This window comes from Macaca nemestrina, chromosome 4 (assembly GCF_043159975.1).
Source record: "Macaca nemestrina isolate mMacNem1 chromosome 4, mMacNem.hap1, whole genome shotgun sequence".
NCBI classification, from domain to species: Eukaryota; Metazoa; Chordata; class Mammalia; order Primates; family Cercopithecidae; genus Macaca; species Macaca nemestrina.
In genome coordinates this window covers 129,187,775-129,206,367 of record NC_092128.1, presented here as the reverse complement: position 1 = coordinate 129,206,367, position 18,593 = coordinate 129,187,775, and the positions used below count along the sequence as shown (strand labels likewise).

The following is an 18,593-nucleotide window of genomic DNA, read 5'->3' as shown; positions in this document are numbered from 1 at the left end:
AGCACAATGTTTTCAAAGTTTCTTTATGTCATAGTGTATATCAATGTTTCATTCCTTCTGTGGCTGAGTAATATTCCATGGTAGAGACACACTGCATTTTGTTTATCTGTTCATCAGTTGGTGGATATTTGGGTTGTTTCCATATTTTGGCCACTGTGAATAATGCTGCTACGAAGATTGTTGTACAAGTTTTTGTGTGGACATATATTTTTATTTTTCTGGGATATATGCCTAGGAGTGAAATTGTTGCATTATATGATAACTATACGTTTAGCCTTTTGAGAAACTGCCAGACTGTTTTCTAAAGTGGCTACACCAGTTGGGTGCGATGGCTCACACCTGTTGTAATCCCAGCTACTCAGGAGGCTCAGTTGGGAGGATGGCTTGAGCCCATGAATTCAAGACCAGCCTGGGCAAGTTAGTGAAACCCTGTCTTCATTAAAAAAAAAAAAATCCAATTAAAATGACAAGAAAAGAAATACCCAAAGTGATTACACGATTATATGTTCCCACCAGTAATGTATGTGGGTTCCAATTCCTCCGCATCTTCACTGACATTATTTTTTTTTTCTAGATAGGGGCTTGCTCTGTCTCTCAGGCTACAATGCAATGATGCCATCACAGTTCACTGCAGCCTTGACCTCCCAGGCACAAGTGATTCTCTCATCTCAGGCTCCTGAGTAGCTGAAAATTACAGGTGTACGCCACCATGCCGGGCTAATTTTTATATTTTTTTTGTAGTGATGGGATTTTACCATGTTGCTTAGGCTGGTCTCATACTCCTGGCCTCAAGTGAGCTGCCCACCTCAGCCTCCCAAAATTCTTAAAAAGAATTACAGGCTGAGCCACCATGCCTGGCCTTCACCAACATTTGTCATTATGTTTTTTTTTTTTTTTTTTTATACCTTAAAGCAATATAAGAACAAGTGTCTTCAATTATAGGAAACAGTATAATCCCAGGGCATTGGGAGGCTAAGACAGGAAGACGTGTTGATGCCAGGATTTTGTTTGTTTTTTCTTTTTAGACAGAGCTTGCTCTGTCACCCAGGGTGGAGTGCAGTGGTGCAGCCCACTGCGACCTCTGCCTCCCAGGTTCAAGTGATTCTCCTGCCTCACTCTCCCAAGTAGCTGAGGCTACAGGTACACGCCACTGCTGCCCGGCTAATTTTTATATTTTTAGTAGAGTCAGAGTTTCACCATATTGGCCAGGCTGGTCTCGAACTCCTGACTTTAGGTGATTTGCCTGCCTTAGCTTCCTAAAGTGCTGGAATTACAAGCATGAGCCATCATGCCCAGCCTGATGCCAGGAGTTTTAGACCAGCCTGGGCAACCTAGCGAGACCTCATCTCCACAGAATATTTAAAAATTAGGCCCCTACCCTGCCTATTGAGAACCAAAAGAAGGATCCAAATTCTCCCTAGCTCAACTCTAGCCATTTCCTGATTGCTTCATCAGCAAGGAGCTGGTTATTGGGCTGTCCAGACCTCCCAAGTGACACAGAAATGAGGTGAGGGAGTTTTCCTGCTGCTCCACTCTGTGAGGAGTTGGAGGATGATGTTGACTCATTTGCAGAGAGAGATGCCTTGTAGGCACCTTAGGATGGAGGGGACCCTGATCCCAATGTCATTTTTTTCTTTAGAAACAGGACCTCGCCCTGTCACTCAGGATGGAGTTCAGTGGTCCAATCACGGCTCACTGTAGCCTCAAACTCAAGCAATCCTGCCACATCAGCCTTCCCAGTAGCTGGGACCACAGGTGAGCACCATGACACTCTGTGAATCTTGTTGTGATTTTTTTGTAGAGATGGGGCCTCACTATGTTGCCAGAGCTGACCTTGAACTCCTGCACTCAAGGGATTTTCCTGCCTTGGCCTCCCAAAGTATTGGTATTACAGGCATGAGCCATTGTGCCCACCGTCTCTGGTTCTTTACCTTCTGTCTCCCTCTTCCACTTTTAAAGAATGCTTGTAATTACATGGGCTCTCCTAGATACTCCAGGATAATCTTGTTTTAAGGTCAGCTGATTAGCAACATTAATTTTATCTGCACTCTTAATTCCCCCTTCCTATGTAATTGTGCTGTGTAACATAGGACATGAACAATTGGTGGGGGTGGGGGTTATTACTTTGGCCACCACGGTAACTGTTTTGTGCCAGGTACTGAGCTAAGCACTGGTGAATTAAGCATGAATAACACACTCAACCTAATCTCCATCCATTCATGGGAGGAGCACCTCACCTGCCATGCTCCTGAGAATCTTGGGAGTCAAGGAAGTCTTCTGTGAGGAGGTGATGCCAAAGCGGACAAGTGACAGAGGAGCCGAAGCTAGCCAGGAAGAGAGTAGAGGTTTAAGGGGAAGCGTATTATAAGCAGAGGGTATCACCCACTTCAGAGACTCCCAGAGGAGAAAGAGTGCATTCAGGGGACAGATGAGGCTCAATTGGACTCCATAGCAGGTGAAATGGAGTAAGGCTGCCTTGCAAGGCAGGGCAGAACAGAGGCTGTTAAGGAGTTTGGACTTAGGGTAGGTTTATCAACTGAGTAGCTGCCTCAGACCCATTGGACAAGGTCGGTTCCAATGTACAGGATTGCGGATGGTAGGTTTTTGATTACTGTGGCACTTCAGAATGATATTTGGCCTCATGGTAGCACGTAGCCTATGAAGGCTGTTGCTATGGTTGTGAGTAGGAGAATAACACCAATATTTCAGGTTTCTAAGAGGAATCTCCAAGACAAGGACAAGTGATGTAAATGGGGGAGTAACGTGATGAGATTCATGGATTAGAGACATGGCTCAGGCTGCTGTAGAGAAGGCACCAGGGGGAACAGATGGCTCAGTGGGTGTGCAGGAGACCTCTCACTGAGTTTAGGGAGAGGTTTTTAAAATAGAAGAAGTTTGAGAAATTTAAATGATAAAAGAAGTTTGAGAAATTTAAATTTAAATTTAAATTTAAATGAGAGGTTTTTAAAATAGAAGAAGTTTGAGAAATTTAAATGATGGGGGGATAGGTTAAAGATACAGGAAAGTGGGAGGAAGAACTGACAAGTGAGGTTCTTGAGAGGGCAGGAGAAGAGGAGATTCCCACAGGGGAATTAACACTTTCTTTTCTTTTTCTGAGACAGGGTCTCACTCTGTTCACCCAGGCTGGAGTGCAGTGGCATGATCTTGGCTCACTGTAGTGTAGACTTCCCAGGCTCAAGGGATCCTCCCACCCCAGACTCCCAAGTAGCTGGAACTACAGGTATGCACCACCACCACACCTGGCTAATATTTTTCTTTTTTCAGTAGACACAGTGTCTCATTATGTTGCGCTGACTGGTCTCCAACTCCTGGCCTCCAGCGATCCTCCTGCCTAGGCTTCCCAAATTGCTGGGATTAAAGGCATGATCCACAATGCCCAACCTCTACTAGTTCTGTATTCTCTAAAGTTGTCTTTATTTTATGCTAGTGTGTCCCTCATTATGCTGGTCCTCTGTGGAAGTTAATACTTTTTTTTTTTTTTGAGATGGAGTTTCACTCTGTTGCCCATGCTGGAGTGCAATGGCACTGTCTCAGCTCACCGCAACCTCTGCCTGCCAGGTTCAAGCGATTCTCCTGCCTCAGCCTCCTGAGTAGCTGGGATTATAGGCATGTGCCACCATGCCCAGCTAATTTTGTATTTTTAGTAGAGACAGGGTTTCTCCGTGTTGGTCAGGCTGGTCTCGAACTCCTGACCTCAGGTGATCTGCCTGTCTTGGCCTCCCAAAGGGCTGGGATTACAGGCATGAGCCATTGCGCCTGGCCAAAATTAATACTTTTTATATTAAATTGACATATATGTATTTTTTTCTTTTTGATGCTGGGTCTCACGCTGTCACCCAGGCTGGAGTGCAGTGGCACAACCTCTGCTCACTGCAGCCTCCACCTGCCAAGCTCAAGCAATTCTGCCTCAGCCTCCCATGTAGCTGGGATTACAGGTAAGTGCCACCACACTGAGCTAATTTTTGTGTTTTTTGTAGAGATGGGGTTTTGCCATGTTTCCCAGACTGTTCTCAAACTCCTGAGCTCAAACAATCCACCCACCTTGGCCTCCCAAAGTGCTGAGATTACAGGTGTGATCCACCTTGCTCATTCTAGTTTAAACTTTTGAGTTGATCGTGTCTCCTGATTAGACTCCTACAAATACAGAATTGATGCTAGGAAGGGTACCAGGAGATAGACCCGCACAGATAGGATTTGGGAATAGGTTTGGTTATCCAAGAAGCAGTGCTGAACTCCTTCCTAATGGGATATAGGATGCTGGTGATTTCCAGGAAGTGACCTCACAATAACTCAAGCTACCACTTACTGTTGATTGTGGTGAAATGCCCGGTGAAGCATATGCCCTGCGAGCTTAGGGGTGCTACAGTTGACCACTGCCGCAGTAAAGATGACTCTGAAGAATGGCATGGGATGGATCCTTTCGAATGCACTTGAGCAGCGGTCTCCAACCAAAGGGCCATAGAACCGGAGGTGAGCAGCAGGCGAGTGAGGGGAAACATCATCTGTATTTCTAGCCCCTCCTATCGCTTGTATGACCACCTGAGCTCCATGTCCTGTCAGATGAGCAGCAGCATTCGATTCTCATAGAAGCACAAACCCTGTTGTGAAGTGTGCATGTGAGGGATCTAGGTTGTGCACTCCTTATGAGAATCTAATGCCTGATGTTCTATCACTGTCTCCCATCACCCTAGATGGACAGTGTCGTTGCAGGAAAACAAGCTCAGAGATCCCACTGAGTCTACATTATAGTGAGTTGTAGAATTATTTCATTATATATTACAATGTAGTAATAACAGATATAAATTGCACAATATATGTAATGCGCTTCAATCATCCTGAAATTATTCCCTCCACTCCCAGTCTGTGGAAAAATTGTCTTCCACACATTTACTCTGTGTTTTTGGTAGAGACAGGGTCTTAATATATTGCCCAGGCTGATCTCAAAGTCCTGGTCTCAAGTAATATACCTCTCAGCCTCCCAAAGTGCTGAGATTACAGGCATAAGCCACCACCCTCAACCAAGACTGTTTCTTAAACCAAATAAAAATTAAGTGAGATTACTTGAGCCCAGGTGGTCGAGGCTGCAGTGAGCCCTGGTTGCACCACTGCTCTCCAGCCTAGGTGACAGAAAATAAAAAATAAAATAAAAATAATGTCTCAAAAAATAAAATAAAATACAAATTAACCCTTTATGACATTCCCAGTAACTTTCCCTCCTAAGTGTTCCCCACAAGTCTTTGAATTTTGTTTAATTTTCACATACCATTTAAGACGTTTAAGAACTTACGTCTGTCTGTGTCATCCCTTTATTTCAAAAGAATGTCTTTTTGTCACTTCCAGCTGGATCTACCATGAAAGACTTCTGAATCCAGGAAGAGAGACTGACTGGGCAACATGTTATTCAGGTACAAAAAGACTTGGACTATAACTCAAAAATGATCAAATGATAGTGCATGCATCAAGTGCAGTGGGAAGCTCTTTTGGACAGTGAGAGAAGCTTCCAGTTAAGGTGACCCTTGAAGCCAAGTCCTGAAAGATGAGGAAGAGTTATATGAGAGTGGGGAGGGAAGGGGGAGGTGGAGGGATGAAGAATGGGCTGGAATAGGATGGAGTGAGCTGCTCAGGCAGGGAAACCAGCACTGTACAGACCTGGACAATGAAGATGGCACATTTTGTTCAGGGAATGGTGAATTAAGTGTAGCAGGAATGCTTTGTAGAGACAGTAATTTGCTTGGATGGAATTTTGCCTGGGAGACCTGACTACAGTTTCTAATGTTTTGATGTTATCATCCATCACAGTCCTTGTCAGATAGTTTGGATAGTATAATGATCACTATAACACCAAGCATAATATTTCATTAATTCTCACAGAATCACAGGTAGGTGCCACAGTTATCCCCATTTTATGAATGAAGTGATGAAGAGTTAGAAATAATGAGTGATTTGCCTAAGCTCACCTGGATGTTAAGACTGAGTCAAATGTTGGGTCTGGTCTGACTTTAATGCTTGCTTGAGCACCACGTATTGCCTCTTCTATGCAGTTAAGCAGGTAGACAGGTGAAAGAAAAGCCCGTATTTGTCTCTACTCACACACTTCCAACTGAATGTATGTATAGAGTTTCTACACCAAATTCACCAATGCTCTGGATATTAACTGGGTATCCCACGATTTTATTCTGACACTACCTGGTGTTAGCACAGACCCCACAAGTTAGGGGCTCAGTCCCACGAGACCATCCTCACTTCAGATGCCAGTGGCAAGTCCTAGGTTGTCACCTGTACTTTTGACCAACCTGTTACAAATCAGGGGTTCCCATAACTCTCTTCTTGGGTTTAATAATTTGCTAGAATAGTTTACAGAACTCAGAAAAAGTTTATTTTCTTTTTTTTTTTTCCCAAGAGAGAGGCTCTTATTTTGTTGCCCAGGCTGGTGTGCAGTGGTGCAGTCATAGCTTACTGTAGCCTTGACTGCCTGGGCTCCAGTGGTTCTCCTACCTCAGCCTCCCTAGTAGCTGAGACATGCCTGTACCACCACATCTGGCTAATTTCTTTTATTTTTTTGCATAGATGGGGTCTTGTTGTGTTGCCCAGGCTGGCCATAAATTCCTAGTCTCAAGTGATCCTCCCACCTCAGCCTCTTGAAGTGCTGGGATTACAGATGTGAGCCACCGCATCTGGCCAGTTCATTTCCTATTACTGGTTCATTGTAAAGGATACATCTCAGAAACAACCAATGAAAGAGATGAACATGCTGGATGCGGTGGCTCACGCCTGTTATCTCACCACTTTGGGAGGCCGAGGTGGGAGGATTGCTTAAACTCAGGAGTTTCAGACCAGCCTGGGCAACATGGTGAAAACGGTCTCTACAAAAAATAAAAAATAATAACAATAACCGGATGTTGTGTTGTGCCCCTAGAGTTCCAACTACTAGGGAAGCTGAAATGAGAGGACGCCTTGAGCTGGGGACTGGGGAGGCTTAGATTACAGTGAACTGAGATTGTGCCACTGCACTCTAGCTTGGACAAAAGAGCCAGACCCTGTCTCAAAAAAAAAGGAAGATGCCCAGGGCAAGGTAAGTTAGGAGGGGCACAGCGCTCCCATGCCCTCTGTTGAGCAGGCCACCCTCCCAGCATCTGTGTTCAGCAACCCTGGAAGCTCTTTAAACCCTGCTCAGGGTGTTTATGTAGGCTTTATTGTGCAAGCATGATTGACAAAATCTTTGGCTGTTGGTGATTAAGTCAGTCTCCAGCCCCTCTTCCTCCTGGAGTTCAGTGCATGAGGCTGAAAGTTCCAAGCCTCTAATCATGTGGTTGCTTCCTCTGGCAATCAGCCCTCCTCCTGAAGAAATCTAGGAGCTTGCAGTCACCCAGTCATCTCAACAATATCCCCAAATGCATTCTTACCATGCTGGAGATCCCAAAGTTCTTAGATGCTCTTGTGTTAGAAACCTGGGACCAAGACCAAATATTAAAACAAAAGATACTCCTATCACATCTATCACTGAGGTGTTTGTGAGAGCTTTAGAAGCTGTGTGCCAGAAACCAGGGACAGAGATTAAATATATATTTCTTTTCTTTTTTTTGAGACAGAATCTCCCTGTGTCATCCAGGCTGGAGTGCAGTGATGTGATCATAATCATAGCTCATTATAGCTTTGATCTCCTGTGATCAAGCGATCCTCCCTCCTCAGCCTCCCAAGTAGCTGGGATTACACTTGCATGTCACCTATGCCCAGCTCATTTTTGTAGAGTCGGAGTTTCACCATGTTGGCCAGTTTGGCCGTGTTGGCCAGATGGGGTCTTGTTGTATTGCCCAGGCTGGCCACAAATTCCTGGGCTCAAGTGATCCTCCCACCTCATCCTTGTAGAGATGAGATTTAGTTGTGTCACCCAGGCTGATCTCAAACTGCTGGGTGAAATCGATTGTCTCACCTCAGCCTCTCGAGTAGCTGGGACTACAGGCGCACACCACCATGTGTGGCTAATATTTTTTTTTCTAGAGGTGGGGTCTCACTATGTTGTTCAGGCTAGTTTCAAACTTCAGGCCTCAAGTGTTCCTCCTGCCTTGACCTCCCAAAGTGTTGGGATTGTGGGTGGGAGCCACCATGCCCAGCAATCACAGGGTCTTTATAAAAGAAAGAGAGTAGGAGATTCAGAAGTGGAGCAGGAGATGTGGTGATGGAAGCAGAGGTAAGAGAGGGAGATTTGAAGATGCTTCACTTCTGGCTTTGAAGATGGGAGTCAGGGGCCATGATCTAAGGAATGAGGGTGGCTTCTAGAAGCTGGAAAAGCCAAGGGAGCACTTTCTAGTCTCCAGAAGGAATGCAGCCCTGCTGACACCTTGACTTTAGCCTTAATAGACCTAGTTTGGCCTTCTGGCCCCGAGAACTATAAGATGGTAGATTTGTGGTGTTTTAAGCCACTAAATGTAGGAAACTGCAAACTATGTTGCAGCAGCAAGAAGAAATGAACATGAATCCAGGCATGATGGCTAATACCAGTAATCCCAGCACTTTAGGAATTTAGGCAGGAGGATCACTTGAGGCCAGGAGTTCAAGACCAGCCTAGGCAACATAGTAAGACCTTGTCTCTACAAAAAATGAGAAAAATTGGCCAGGTATGGTGGCTCACGCCTGTAATTCCAGCACTTTGGGAGGTCAAGGCAGGCAGATCACCTGAGGTCAGGAGTTCAAGACAAGCCTGGCCAACATTGCGAAACCCCGTCTCTACTAAAAATACAAAAATTAGTTGGGCATGGTGGCATGTTCCTGTAATCCCAGCTACTTGGGAGGCTGAGGTAGGAGAATCACTTGAATTTGGGAGGTGGAGGTTACAGTGAGCCAGGATTACTCCATTACACTCTAGCCTGGGCAAGAAGACTGAAATTCTGTCTCAAAATAAAATAAAATACTGAAAAAATTAACCAGCCATGATGGCATGTACCTGTAGTCCCAGCTACTCGGGAGGCTGAGGTGGGAGGATTGCTTGAGCCTGGAAATTTGAGCCTGGAAATTTCAGGTTGCAGTGAGCTGTGACTGCGCCACTGCACTCCAGCCTTGGTGACAGAGTGAGATCTTGAAAAAAAGAAGGAAACAAAGAAGACAGAAAAGAAAGAAGAAATGAGCATGGTGAGCATGGGGACAGATGGCAATGTTAAATAGAGTGGTCAGGGGTGGCCTCCTAAGTGAAAAGTGAGCAAAGAGTTGAAGGAGGGGAAGGAGCTGGCCAAGGTGCTGAGGGAAGAGGATTGTAGGCAGAAACAACAGAACAAAGTGTCCGAGGTGTGTCTGAGGCTCTAGAAGGAGGCCAGTGGAGCAGAAGGAGCAAGGGAGAGAATTAGGGGAGGGGGCCAGGGATTTGCTGGGTGGGGATCAGTACAGATCACGTAAGCCCCAGGAGGTTATTGCTAGGGCTTTGGCTTTGACTCTGACTCAGATGGGAACTGCAGGAGGGTTCTAAGCAGAGAGGCGACATGATCTGTCTCCCGGTTTAAAAGCATTCTCTGGCTGCTGAGTTGAGAAAGACTGTGGGAAGATTTGGGTAGAAGCATGGGGGCCAAACTGTGGCAACGTCCAGGTGGGAGATGATTTTGGTCCTGACCAGGGTCATGGTAGTGGTGAGAGATGGTCAGAGGAGAGAAGTAGGGGAGGTGGCCTGGGAGTTGCTGGGTGGGGATCTTCAGTACATGCTGAAGATAGTCAACAGGATTTCCTGACAGACTGGATGTGGGGTGTGACAGAAGGCATGGGTCAAGGTTGAGTTTGATTCTTACTGAACTATTAAGAAATTTAAAAAAACACTACTGCCTTTCCCAGTCCTGCCAAGTGTGGGATGCTAGATTAAAGAAGTCTCTTCAGGCTCATTGCAGTGGCTCATGCCTGTAGTCCCAGCTGTTTGGGAAGCAGAGATGGGAGTATCTTTTAAGGGCAGGAGTTCAAGACCAGCCTGGGCAACATAGCAAGACCTACTCTTTACAAAAAATATTTTTCAAAATTTAATAAAATAAATGTAGCTGGGCATGGTAATGTGCACTTGTAGTTTCAGCTACTCCAGAGGCTGAGATGGGCAAATCACTTGAGGTCAGGAGTTTGAGGCCAGCTTGGGCAACATAGCAAGACCTCTCACTCTACAAAAAAAATTTTTAAAATAGCCAGGCATGGTACCACCTGCTGGGGAGCTGAGGCAGGAAGATGGCTTGAGCCCAGGAGGTCAAGGCTTCAGTGAGCTGAAATCACACCACTTCACTCTAGCCTGGGCAAAAGAGAGAGACTTTGTCTCAAAAAAAAATAAAAAGTATTATATCAACATGTAATGATTTTATTATTAATATGTAATTAAAAATATTTTTTAAATTTTGTCTTGTATTATATCAACATGTAATGGCTTTATTAATACGTGATGAATGATATTTTTAAAATTTTATTGTCTAGTTTTAATGTAACTATTTATATAAAGAAATAGTTTTAGATATCTTCAATAAAGTTAAAAAATGTAAAGGGATGCTAGGCCCCAAAAGACTGAGAACTTCTAGTTTAGAAATATTCAGAGTAAGTCACATACAACTTGCTACTTGAACTATTTTTTTTCTTTCTTTTTTTGTTTTAGGAGATGAGGTCTCACCCTGTCACCCAGGGTGGAGTATAGTGGTGCTACCACAGTTCACTGCAGCCTTGAACTCCTGGGCTAAGGATCCTCCTGCTTCAGCCTCCTGAGTAGCTGGGACTGTAGGTATACATGACGACACTTGGCTAATTTTTAAATTGTTTTGTAGATGTGGAGCCTCACTTTGTTGGCCTGGCTGCTGTCAAACTCCTGACTTCAAGTGACCCTTCTACCCCTGCCACCCATCCTAGAGGTATGAGCCACCACAACGAGCACTTGTTCAATTTTCTAAAAAAATAAAAAATTTCTAAAGTAAGGCTGTGGGATGATGGCAGGAAGATAAAAGTAGAAAAACAGAAGAATAAGTTCAAGTGGCTTATTCACACATATTCTTTTGACAACAAAAAGAACTTTTAGTATATATGTTCCTTACAAACAAACAAAAGGTAAATAAACAATGTTGTATGGGAACTTCAACACACACTGTACAATATTCCCACTTTGCTGACATCAATTATGGAAATTGTTTGTGGTTTACTTGACTATCACTATCAGTATTTTGCTTCTGTGATCACTTTTATCAACTTCCTCATCTGTTAACTTCTCTTCAAGGTATGTCATATCGTGAGGTACTGCTGCTGCATGAACATGACCAGTGTCTTCCTATTAAACATGTAGAATGCTTTCCTAATTTCTTTTTTTACCCTCTGTCTGTTTTGCATATTTCTTACCTTTATTGTCAAACTCCAGAAAGTCAGTCGTACTAATTTATCACCATTTGCTTCATTAATTTATACTTTGCTTATATGGAATTTTGCCCAACAGACCTCGTTACAATTTCTAACCTGTTTGTTTTGTTTTGTTTCTGAGACAGTGTCTTGCTCTGTTGTCCAGGCTGGAGTGTGGTAGTGCTATCACAGTTGACTGCAGCCTCAACCTCCCAGGCTCAAGCGATCCTCCCATCTCGGCCTCCCATGTGGCTGAGACTATAGGTGCTTGCCACTATGCCCAACTAATATTTGGAATTTTCCTATACGTGGGTTCCAGAGGGGTGACGGCGAAATGTGAGTAAGCATGGATTTTGGTATATGCAGAGATTGGGGGGCTGGAACTAATTCTGTCTGTATACTGAGAAATGACTGTATATGTTTTTACAATTGTGCTGTAGGACACATACTGTTGCATAGCCTTGAAAATAATTTTTAACTGAGTGGAATAATAATAATACTGATAAAAGTAGCAGCTGGCCAGGTGTGGTGGCTTACACCGGTCATCACAACACTTTGGGAGGCTGAGGCAGGAGGATGGCTTGAGGCTAAGAGTTTGAGATAGGCCTCGGAGACAAAGGGAGTCACCATCCCTACAGAAAAATACGTGAATTACAAGCATGTTCCTGTAGCCCCAGCTACTTGGGAGGCTGAGGTGGGAGGATCGCTTGAGCCCAGGGAGGCTGAGACTACAGTGAGTCATGATCAGGCATCTGCACTCCAGCCTGGGTGACAGAGTGAGACCCTGTCTCAAAACAACAAAAAAAGTAGCAGCTAACATCAACTGACCTTTTACCAGATGCCTATTAATACCATGGTTTAATTTCTTATAATTGTTTATTTCAGTTAACCACTCTGTCTTCAGGTACTCCCAGATTTTCACTGTGTTTGTACAGATGACCTTTTGTTTAGATTGAATTGTCACCCCAAGTTATTTCCAGAAATAAGATTACTGTGAGTCATGGTGAATGGACATTCTCATTACCCTTGATGTAAATTGACAAGGTTTTGGGTGCCTCCCAGCTATAATCTCAGCACTTTGGGAGGCTAAGACAGGAGGATTGCTTGATGCCAAGAATTGGAGGAGGCAGTTTGGCAGTATGGTGAGACCCTGTCTCTATTATTTTAAAAAATTGTCAACCTTTACCCTGGAAGGCTTATATACAATTTAAATACCCCTCATAATATAAGAAAGTGCCCATTTCACTGCACCTTTGCCAGCACAGGGTATTATAATTTAATAAGTCATTTTTTGTTTGATTATTTTAAATAGGTAAAACACCTCATATTACTTTACTTGTTACATTTTGACATCTTTCCTTAGCTTATTAACTCTATTTCTTTTCTGTCTGTAAATGGTTGTTGTTGTTGTTTTGTTCTTTGAGACAGGGTCTTGCTCTGTCATCCAGGCTTGACTGTAGTGGCATAATCATGACTCACTGCAGCCTTGATCTCCCAGGCTCAAACTTCAGCTTCCTGAGTAGCTGGGACTACAAGTGTGCACCACCACTCCCAGCTAAGTTTCTTCTTTTTCTGGAAAGAGACAGGATCTCACTGTGTTGTCCAGACCGGTCTCTAGCTCCTGGCCTTAAGCAATCCTCCTGCATTAGCTTCTCAAATTGCTGGAATTTCAGGTATGAGCCACCATGCCTGGCCTGGGCTAGTCCTGTTTTCTCTAGAGTTCTCTTCACTTGGTGCTAGCCGTTCTCTCATTATGCTATTCCCCTGTTACAGTGAATAATTCTCTGGATTAAATTTTACCACTTTAAAGTTTTGAGTGGTTTATGTCTCCTGATTGGATTCTGAGTAATATGCTCAGAAGGGTCCCAGGAGATAAACTCACACAGATGGGATTTGGGCATAGGTTTGGTTTTCCAAGGGACAGTGCTGAGTTCCTTGCCAATGGGAAATGGGATGCTGGTGATTTCCGGTAAGTGACCTCACAGTGACTCAAGCTACCACTTACTATTGATTGTGATGAAATGCCAACTGAGGCACATGCCTTGAGAGCTCAGTGGTTGCTGCACTTGACCGCTATGAAGACTGGTGTGGGAAGGGTCCCTTTGGATGCACTTGAGCGGGGGTCCCCAACCCCTGAGCCATGGAGCTGTAAGGAGCCACACAACAGGAGGTGAGTGGTGTCGAGTGAGGGAAGCTTCATCTGTATTTACAGCCACTCCCCTTTGCTCACATTCCCGCCTGAGCTCCACCTTCTCTCAGGTCAGCAGCAGCATTAGATTCTCATAGGAGCACTCACCCTGTTGTGAACCGTGCATGCGAGGGATCTAGGTTGTGCTGTCCCTATGAGAATCTAATGCCTAATGATCTGTCACTTTCTCCCGTCACGCTCAGATGGGACCATCTAGTTGCAGGAAAACAAGCTTAACATGCCCACTGATTCTACATTATGGTGAGTTCTATAATTACTTTACTTTATATCACAATTTAATAATGGAAATAAAGTACCTAATAAATGTAAATGTAATATGCTTGAATCTTTTGGCCCAGGTCTTGCCTCCTGGCAGCCTCTCCAGGCCCAGAACTTTCTCCAGTTGGCCTTTACAGACCAAGCTCATGACTCACAATGGTCTATTTAGGCCCATACCCTACCTTACGGCAGTCTCCGTGGATGAGGCTACTGCCTCACAACAGCATCGACAGGCCCAGCTCCATCGTTACGACAGCCTCTTTAGGCCCAGCTCCAGCCTCCCAGTCTTCTCTCCAGGCCCAGAACTTTCTCAAGTCAACCTCACCAGACCCAGCTCCTGCCTCTCATTGCCCTCTCAAGGGCCAGCTTTTGCCTCAGGACCACCTTCCAAGACCCAGCTCCTGTTTTACAGTGGCCTCTTGAGGCCCATCTTCTGACTCCCGGCAGCCTGTACAGGCCCAGCTCCTGCCTTACAGTGGCCTCTTTAGTCCCAGCTCCTGCCTCTTTGCAGGAGGCCCAAATGTCCTCAAGTCTAGGCCACAAAATCCAGGCCCAAAATATCCACAAGTCGGCCTCTCAAGGCTCCGCTCCTGCCTTTCGTTGGGCTCTCCAGGCCCAGCTGCTGCCCCCAGATGGCCTCTACAGGCTGCGCTTTTACTTCTGGCTGTGCCTGGAGGCCAACTCCTGCCTCAGAACAACCTCTTTTGGCTCAGCTCCTGCCCAGCTCCTAGTGGCCTTTGAAGACCCAAAAGTGCCTCAAGTCAAACTTTCCAGGTCCACCCTCTGCCTCCCAGTGGCCTAGACAGGCCCAGCTCCTACGTGACAATGGCCTCTCCAGGCCCAGCTTTTGCCTCACGGACATCTTCCCCAAACAAGCTCCTACCTGCCACCCGGCCACTTTGATGGGCCCAGATCCTGCCTCATACTAACCTCATTACGCCCAGCTCATGCCTCACTGTGGCCTGTCCAGGCCCAGGTCCTGCCCCCCGACAGGCTGTCTGTGTCTGAAACTTCCTCAAGTCAGCCTCTCCGGTCACAGCTCCTGCCCAGCATTGGCCTCCTTAGGCACAGCTCATGCCTTGGTGGCCTCTCGAGGCCCAGCTCCTGCATCCTGGCAGCTTCTGTAGACCAAGACCTTTCTCAGGTCCGCCATCCCAGGCCCAACTCCTGCCTCCTGTCAGCCTCTCTAGGCTCAACCTCTGCCTCACAGGAGACTTTCCTGGCCACCTAGGCCAAGCTGCTGCCTTTCAGCAGCCTCTGCAGGCCCAGCTCCTGCCTCTCAATGACCTCTCTAGAGCAAGCTCATGCCTCACAGTGGCCATTCTGGCTCAGCTTTTGCCTTTTGGCAGCATCTCCAGGCCCAGAACATCCTCAAGTGGGCCTCTCCAGGGCTACCTCAAGTGGGCCTCTCCAGGCTCAGCTCTTCCTCCCGGCTGCATCTCCAGGCCCACCTCCTACCTTACAACAACCTCTTTCAGCTCAGCTCTTGCCCAGCTCCTGGCAGCCTTTATAGGCCCAAAGCTTTCGTTGTCCAGCACAACCTGCCTCCCAGCAGCTTAAATAGGTCCAGCTCCTGCGTGACCATGGCCTCTCCAGGCTCAGCTCTTGCCTAACGGAGTTCATCCTTGGCCAAGTTCCTGCCTGCCTCCCAGCAGGCTCAAAAGGCCCAGCTCCTGCCCCCGACAGTCTTTCCAGGCCAAAATCTTCCTCAGGTCGGCCTCTACAGGCTGGTCTCTTGCCTCACATTGGCCTCTCCAGGCCCAGCTCCTGCATCTTGGCAGCCTATCCAGGCCCAGCTCTTGCCTCGTGGCAGCTGCCCCAGGCCAAGTCTCTGACTGCCTGCCAGCAGCCTCAACAGGCACAGCTCCTCCCTCACACTGGCCTGTTTAGGCCCAACTCATGACTGTCAGGCCCTATCCAGGCCCAGTGCCTGCCTTCTGACTGACTCTTGAAGCCCATAAATGTCCTCAAATCAGCCTTTTTAGGCCCACCTTCTGTCTACTGTCGGACTCTATAGGCCAGCCTCTGCCTCACAGTGGACTCTCCAGACCCAGATCATGTCTTACTGTGGCATCCTCAGGTGAAGATCCCGCCTTTCGGCAGCTTCTACAGGGCCATCTCCTGCCTTCCAATGGCCTCTTTAGGCCAAGCTCATGCCCCATGGCGACTTTTCCAGGCACAGATTTTGCCTTTTGCAGCCTGTCCAGGCCCGGAATGTCCTCAACTCGGCATCTCTGGGACGAATTCATTCTCCCGGCTGCATCTACAGGCCCATTTCCTGCCTCAAAACAACTTCCTTTGGCCCAACTCCTGCCGAGTTGCTGGCAGCCTCTGTAGGCCAGAGAATTCTTAAAGTAAAGCTTTCCAGGCCCACCTTCGGCCTCCCGGCAGCCTCAGCAATCAAACTATTCCCTCATGGCAGCTACAAAAAGCCAAGTTTCTCCCTGCCTCACGACATCCTCCGAAAACTGAGCATTTGCCTCACAGCAGCCTCCCCAGGCCACAAATCTGCCTGTCTCCCAGCAGTCTTGACAAGTCCAGCTGCTGCCTCACAATGGCCCCTTTAGGCCCAGCTCATGCCAAAAGATGGACTCTCCAGGCATAGCTATTGCCTCCTGGCAGCCTCTGCAGGCCCCAATTCTCCAAAAGTTGCCCTCTCCCAACCCAGCTCCTACCTCATGTGAGCATACACAGGCCCAAACTCTACCACACAGTGGCCCTTCCAGGCCCGCCTGATCATGGCCTCCTCAAGTGAAGCTCCTGCCTCACAATGGCCTCTGTAGGCCAAGCTCATGTGTCTTGTTGGCCTTTCCTAGTTTAACATGCTTTTTGACGCATACTCCAGGCCCAAAACTTCCTCCATTCAGCCTGTCCAGGCCAAGATCTTCCTCCCAAAGGCCTCTGCAGGCCCAAATCATCCTGAAGTCAGCCTCTGCGGGCCCAGGTCCTGCCTCCCAGTGCTGTGTAGGTCAAGCTAATGCCTCACAGCAGGCTTTCCAGGTGGAGCGTTTGCTTTTCTGTATCCTCTCCATGCCCTCAAATTACTCCAGTCGGTCTGTCTAGGCCCAGCTCTTCCTCCCAGCAGCCAAATTGTCCTCAATTCGGCCTCTCCAGGACCAACTCCTGCCTTCTGGAGGCTTCTGCAGGCTAAAATCGACCTCACGTCAGCCTCTTTAGGCCTGGCTCTTGCCTCTAAGTAGACTCTCCAGGTGCACAACTGCCTCAAGTCAGCCTCTCCAGGCCCAACTCCTGCCTCCCAGTGGCCTCTTTAGGACGAACTGATTCTACATAACGGATTTTCCAGGCCCAGTTTTGCCCTGTGCTTCCCAAGGCCCAGAACGTCCTCATGTCGGACTCACCAGACCCATTTGCTGCCTCGTGATGTTCTCCACTGGCCCGGGCCTTCCTTGCGACTGTGTTTATAGACCCAACTTCAGCCAGACAACAACCTCTGTGGACGTAGCTCCTGCCCATTTCCTGATGGCCTGTATATGCCGAAAAATTCCTCAACCCAAGCTCTTCAGGCCACATGGGAATCTCTGCAGGCCCAAACCATCCTAAAGTCGGCCAGTCCAGGTCTAGCTACTGACTCCTGAGGGCCTCTGCAGACCCAGTCTGTGCCTCATGGCAGCCTCCTCAGACCAAGGTCTCCCTCCTGGCTGCATATACACGCCCAACTTCTGGCTCACAAAAAACAACTTCTTTTGGCTAAGCTCCTGCACACCTCGTCCAGCATCTGTAGGACAGAAACTATCTCCAGTGAAGGTGTTTCGGCCTGCCCAGTCCACAGCTCCTCCTGCCTTTTCGTAGCTTCGACAGTCCCCGCTTCTACCTCCCAGTGGAATCTTTAGGCCCAGCCCATTCGACACGGGGAATGGCCTTTCCAGGCCAAGTCTTTGCCTTTTGGCGGCCTCTCCAGCCCCAGAATTTCCTCAGGCCAGCCTCTAGAGGCCTAGCTCCTCCTGCTTCCCACTGGGCTTTCAGGACCAGCCCCGCTCAGGCCTTTTGGCAGCCTTCCCAGGCCGCGCTACTTACATCTGGCGGCCTCCTCAGGCCCAGGACTTGACCTCCAGTCGGCCTCGCCAGGCCCAGCCTCCTGCCTCCCGAAGGCCTGCACGGGCCCAGCCTCTGCCTCCCAGTGGACTCTCCACGCCCAGCTCTCGCCTGACTGCGGCCTCCCCAGGCCAGAGCTCCTCCTGCCTTTCGGCAGGTCCGCCGGGCCCCGCTCCTGCCTCCCAGTGGCCACCTTAGGCCCGGTTCAATCGTCACGGGGAACGGCCTTTCCAGGCCCAGCCTTTGCCTTTTGGCGGCCCCCCCAGGCCCGGACCTTCCTCAGGCTGGCCTCTCCAGGCCCAGTTGCGGCCTCCCGGCCTCCAGTCCAGGCCCAGCTCCTCCTGCTCCCGGCTGCGGCCGCCGGCCCAGTCCCGGCCTCACGACAACCTCTTTGGAATCGGCTCCGGCCCAGCTCCTGCTCCGTGGCCTTTGTAGGCCCCAAACGTCCTGAAGCCGGGCCCCACGGTGGACTCTCCGGGCCCGGCTCCTGCCCTCCGACGGCGTCTCCACGCCCCAGACTTCTTCCAGCCAGCCTCTCCAGGCCCGGCTCCTCCTCCCGGCGGCCTCTGCAGGCCCACGCTGGCCTCGAGTCGGCCTCTCCAGGGCTCGCTCCTGCTCCCGGCGGCCCCTGTGGGTCCAACTCGTCGCCCAGTCGGCCTCCGCCGGCCCAGCTCCTGCCTCTCCGTGGCCTCTCCAGCTGCCAGACTTCCTCCGGTCAGCCTCT

At 48.1% G+C, this 18,593-nt stretch overlaps 1 long non-coding RNA gene and 1 pseudogene across 9 annotated transcripts in view; both read left to right on the top strand.

The window, feature by feature from the left end:
- LOC105470439 (uncharacterized) overlaps positions 1-13,964 on the top strand; it is a 30,789-nt gene extending 16,825 nt beyond the window's left edge. For 4 of the 9 annotated variants that reach the window (XR_011622455.1, XR_011622453.1, XR_011622447.1 and 1 more), the window contains 7 exons: positions 1,640-1,755; positions 3,123-3,241; positions 3,862-3,956; positions 4,275-4,491; positions 5,362-5,426; positions 10,791-10,874; positions 11,496-12,011. This is a non-coding gene — a long non-coding RNA (uncharacterized lncRNA). Of the gene's footprint in view, positions 1-1,639; positions 1,756-3,122; positions 3,242-3,861; positions 3,957-4,274; positions 4,492-5,361; positions 5,427-10,624; positions 10,875-11,495; positions 12,012-13,896 lie in introns of those variants that run through there. The other 5 variants (XR_011622450.1, XR_011622454.1, XR_011622449.1 and 2 more) reach the window with 5 other exon arrangements.
- A 924-nt stretch (positions 13,965-14,888) lies between these two features.
- Positions 14,889-16,407, top strand: LOC105469861 (putative uncharacterized protein FLJ46235; annotated as a pseudogene).
- The last annotated feature ends 2,186 nt before the right edge of the window (positions 16,408-18,593 follow it).